This window comes from Entelurus aequoreus, linkage group LG10 (assembly GCF_033978785.1).
Source record: "Entelurus aequoreus isolate RoL-2023_Sb linkage group LG10, RoL_Eaeq_v1.1, whole genome shotgun sequence".
In the NCBI taxonomy this organism is placed as follows: domain Eukaryota; kingdom Metazoa; phylum Chordata; class Actinopteri; order Syngnathiformes; family Syngnathidae; genus Entelurus; species Entelurus aequoreus.
In genome coordinates, this window is record NC_084740.1 from 49,377,535 (window position 1) to 49,383,220 (window position 5,686).

Below are 5,686 nucleotides of genomic sequence, written 5' to 3' on the forward strand. Positions count from 1 at the left end.
TATACATATACACATATGTATACATATATATACACACACACACACATTATATATATATATATATATATATATATATATATATATATATATATATATATATATATATATATATATATATGTATATATATATATATATATATATATATATATATATATATATATATATATTAGGTATGTGGGCTTGTATTAAGCCTCAGGGAGTTGAACGCCCCTGCCTTACATAGTTCCGGGTCACCCTTGGGCAAGGTGTAGCACCCGAATGCCCCCCCCATCAGGGTTACGATACCCCCCATGAACTACCCTAAAAGAGGATGCGTTACCCGGCCCGGAGGAAGCCCGGGGCCCTCCTCCGGAGCTAGGCCCGGAGGTAGGGCTCGTCAGCGAGCGCCTGGTGGCCGGGCTTGCCACGGAGCCCGGCCGGGCACAGCCCGAAGAAGCTACGTGGACACACCATCTTCTCTGCCACGTGGGCCCACCACCCGCGGTCGGAACCAGTGGGGTCGGGTGCGCTGCCAAGTGGATGGCGGTGAAAGTGGAGGCTCCGGACGGACCAATTCGGGGCAGCAGAGGCTGACTTTCGGGACGTGGAACGTCTCTACGCTGGTGGGGAAGGAGCCTGAGCTGGTGCGAGAGGTGGAGCGCTACCGGTTGGATCTGGTGGGGCTTACCTCTACGCATAGCAAGGGCTCTGAAACCACACTCCTGGACAAGGGATGGACCTTGTTCACTTCTGGAGTTGCTCAGGGTGTGAGGGCACAGGCGGGTGTGGGGATACTCACGAGTCCCCGGCTGAGTGCCTGTACGTTGGAGTTCACCCCAGTGGACAAGAGGGTCGCCTCCCTTCGCCTTAGGGTTGGAGGGGGGAAAACTCTGACTGTTGTTTGTGCATACGCACCAAACAGGAGTTCAGAGTATTCAGCCTTCTTGGATACCTTGCATGGGGTCCTGTATGGGGCGCCGGCAGGGGATTCCATAGTCTTGCTGGGGGACTTCAACGCGCACGTGGGCAATGACAGTGATACTTGGACTGGCGTGATTGGGAGGGACGGTCTCCCTGATCTGAACCTGAGTGGTGGATTGTTATTGGACTTCTGTGCTAGTCACGGACTTGCGATAACAAACACCATGTTCAAGCATAAGGATGCTCATAGGTGTACCTGGTACCAGAGCACCCTAGGCCAAAGATCAATGATCGATTTTGTAATCGTATCAGCTGATCTGAGGCCGTATGTCTTGGACACTCGGGTGAAGAGAGGGGCTGAACTGTCAACTGATCACCATCTGGTGGTGAGTTGGGTTAGATGGCGGGGGAAACCTCTGGACAGACCTGGCAAACCCAAGCGTGTAGTGCGGGTGAACTGGGAACGTTTGGAGGAGTCCTCTGTCCAGAAGGACTTCAACTCCCACCTCCGGCGGGACTTCTCTGCCATCCCTGTGGAGGTTGGGGACATTGAACAGGAATGGGCAATGTTCAAAGCCTCTATTGCTAAAGCTGCAGATGCGAGCTGTGGCCAGAAGGTCTTAGGTGCCTCAAGGGGCGGTAACCCTCGAACACCCTGGTGGACAGTGGTGGTCAGGGAAGCCGTCCGACTGAAGAAGGAGTCCTACCGGGGTATGTTATCCCAGGGGACTCCGGAGGCAGTTGCAAGGTACCGACGGGCCCGAAGGGCAGCGGCCGTGGCTGTGGACGAGGCTAAGCAGAGGGTGTGGGAGCAGTTCGGGGAATCCATGGAGAAGGACTATCGGGCGGCACCAAAGCTGTTCTGGAAGACCATACGGCACCTCAGGAGGGGGAAGCAGGGAACCATCCAAGCTGTGTACGGCAAGGATGGGACTTTGCTGACTTCAAGTGAGGAAGTCGTGGGGCGTTGGAAAGAGCACTTTGAGGAACTCCTGAACCCAAATACATCAGACACACCCTCCCTGATAGGAGCAGGGCCTGAGGATGATGGGGGATCGACGTCGATCTCTCGGAGTGAAGTCACTGAGGTAGTTAGACAACTCCACAGTGGCAAAGCTCCGGGGGTTGACGAGATCCGTCCAGAAATGCTGAAGGCTCTGGGTGTTGATGGGCTGTCTTGGTTGATACGCCTTTTCAACATTGCGTGGAAGTCTGGGACAGTGCCGAGGGAGTGGCAGACTGGGGTGGTGGTTCCCCTTTTCAAAAAGGGGGACCAGAGGGTGTGTGCTAATTACAGGGGTATCACACTACTCAGCCTCCCTGGGAAAGTTTACGCCAAGGTACTGGAAAGGAGGGTCCGGCCGATAGTCGAACCTCAGATTCAAGAGGAGCAATGTGGATTCCGTCCTGGTCGTGGAACAACTGACCAACTCTTTACGCTTGCGGGAATCCTGGAGAGGGCCTGGGAGTATGCCTATCCAGTCTACATGTGTTTTGTGGATTTGGAGAAGGCGTATGACCGCGTCCCTCGGGAGATCTTGTGGGAGGTGCTGAGGGAGTACGGAGTGAGGGGAACCCTGTTGAGGGCCATCCAATCTCTGTACAACCAAAGCGAGAGTTGTGTCCGGGTGCTTGGATGTAAGTCGGATCCGTTTCCAGTGGGGGTTGGTCTCCGCCAGGGCTGCGCTCTGTCACCTATCCTGTTTGTGATTTTCATGGACAGGATTTCTAGGCGGAGTCGTGGCCATGGCGGAGAGGGTATACGTCTCGGGGGGCTAAAGGTTGCGTCACTGCTGTTTGCAGATGATGTGGTCCTGATGGCACCTTCGGTTCGTGACCTTCAGCTCTCACTGGATCGGTTCGCAGCCGAGTGTTCAGCGGCTGGAATGAGGATCAGCATCTCCAAATCTGAGGCCATGGTTCTCAGCAGGAAACCGATGGTTTGTACAGTCCGGGTAGGGGACAGGACTCTGTCCCAGGTGGAGGAGTTTAAGTATCTCGGGGTCTTGTTCACGAGTGAGGGAAAGATGGAGAAGGAAATCAGCCGGAGAATCGGAGCAGCTGGGGCAGTATTGCAGTCTCTCTGCCGCACTGTTGTGACGAAACGGGAGCTGAGCCAGAAGGCAAAGCTCTCGGTCTACCGAGCTATCTACATTCCTACTCTCACCTATGGTCATGAAGTGTGGGTAATGACCGAAAGAATAAGATCGCGGATACAAGCGGCCGAAATGAGTTTCCTCAGAAGGGTGGCTGGCATCTCCCTTAGAGATAGGGTGAGAAGTGCAGTCACCCGAGAGAGACTCGGAGTAGAGCCGCTGCTCCTTCGCTTGGAAAGGAGCCAGCTTAGGTGGTTCGGGCATCTCGTGCGGATGCCTCACGAGCGTCTCCCTAGGGAGGTCCTCGTTGCACGTCCCACTGGGAGGAGGCCCCGCGGCAGGCCAAGGACCAGATGGGGGGATTACATGTCCTCTCTGGCCTGGGAACGCTTCGGGATTCCCCAGGAGGAAGTCGCAAATGTTGCTCTGGAGAGGGAAGTCTGGGGGTCTCTGCTGGAGCTGTTGTCCCCGCGACCCGATTCCGGATAAGCGGTTGAAGATGGATGGATGGATATATATATATATATATATTATATATATATATATATATATATATATTATATAAGCTGTGAAAATCTGCTGCACAGTATGTGTGCTTGGGTCCTATTTTCAGGAACACCAATACAAAACCTCACAATAATGTCTGATTGAAAGCTAAAAACGTTATGACAGACCGCCTTAAAAAACGAAATGGAATTGTATTTTTTTTTCCTGAATGAGACACCCAGAATGTACATGAAAATAAGGAATGTGTGATTTACTATATTAACTATGAACGATAAAACACTGGATATTGACAACATATGAACGTCACACCCCCTCTCGATCGACATATTTTACAATCAAGCGAAACGCAACAAAAATGCAACAAACACAGCCAAATATAAACACGAAGGGTAAAAAAAAAACACCACCTACAATCTGATGTATCTGATATATCACTAAGCTTTAGAACTTCTCCTTCCGCGTCTGTCGCTGACACCCGCATTTCAGGCTGGCCGCTCTGGAAACACTCTGTGGAAACACTCCACACCCACACTGCTTGGTGCCTCGTCTGAGCTGCTGTGACTTAGGTTACCATATTAACTAGTTATATTACCATAGTAACTAGTATATCATGCAAAAGTGCAGATTGCAACCATTGAAATACTTTGTATAGTTCAAGACTTACGGTCATTTGAAAACATCACTGCACATCATAATGGCAGCTATACTTTCCACATTGGTAATGTTCGGCGGGCCAGATTGAAAAGCCGCATGTAGCCCCAGGACTGATCTATACAATCATCTAATCGCCATTCCTTACTTTGTAAAAACAAAACATGATGAGGAGAACAATTAACTTGCGCTAGACAACCCTTTTTTATGCATGTTTTCTATCTTTGATGACGTAGCTGAATCCACTTATGTTTATCACCCGAACATCCCTCTTTAAGAGGGTTTAGGCTTGTCTTCACATATCATAAGCATGTAAAGGAAATTGAGTTTTTAATGTGGCTTAGCAGATGATTTAATGTGGCTTCAAAGGAAAGCAAAGCAATCAGGCGTGTTGCATCATGCATCCATTATGCATTGGCACCAGACTGTGGTCCACGCTCGCACCATCAGCACAATTTAGGGCCACAAAGAGAGACAATACAATATAGCCTCATACTACTGTAGGAGTGCTTGTGGTGATGCTTTGAAAATGTATTGTCTGCACTGCAAAAACTGAAATCTAAGTAAGATGAAATATCTCAAATAAAGGTGATATTTGCTTATTTTCTGTCTGTTAAGATAATTCTTCTCACTAAGCAGATTTTATGTTAGAGTGTTTTACTTGTTTTAAGGGTTTTGGTCCTAAATGATCTCAGTAAGATATTACAGCTTGTTGCTGAGATTTGATGACCTATATTGAGTAAACCATGCTTGAAACTAGAATATCAACTGTTGCAAAGCTGTGTCATCAACACTCACAAGTATAAAACTACTTTTTTTAAGTAATCATTTCTTATTTAAGCATTAAAAAAAATCTCGACTTTGACACAATTTTGTCTCATAATTAAAACGAATGACGGCCAAATGGACTTTGCTGTTTTATTTTCAATGAAACAATAGAAAATATGTACTCATATAGTAGTACAGTTGGCACAGTACAGTAAACTGACAGTTAATATTTAAACATTTAACATGTGACATTTCTAACAGTTTTGAACAGAAATAGTTCATGCACATTCAAATAAATTCTTCAAAATTACAATAAAAAAAAATTTAGCTGGGGGCCGGGCTGTATATATGCGCCTTAATTGCCTGAAAGAGCACGCACTTGGCGTGATGATGTCATGTTGTCCATGGAAAAATGCATTTTTAGAAAATATGGTTTGCCTGAGCGGCTAGGAGACCCCGAGAGTAACAAGCGGTTGCCTTGTTGCCTTTCCATTAAGAACAATAAATTAGTTTTTAGTATAAGTTTGCTGGTTTCAAGAAATGTAATGCCGAGCGCATATCATTATGTCAAGATAATGGCACTAGCATTTACTTCATTTAAGAATATTTTTCAACATATTGAGCAAAAAGGTCTCTTTTTTTTTCTACCAAGAAAAGTGCACTTGTTATTAGTGAGAATATACTTATTTTAAGGTATTTTTGGGTTCATTGAGGTTAGCTAATTTTACCGGTTTTGGAAAGTCTTGACAAGCCGAATTTTCTT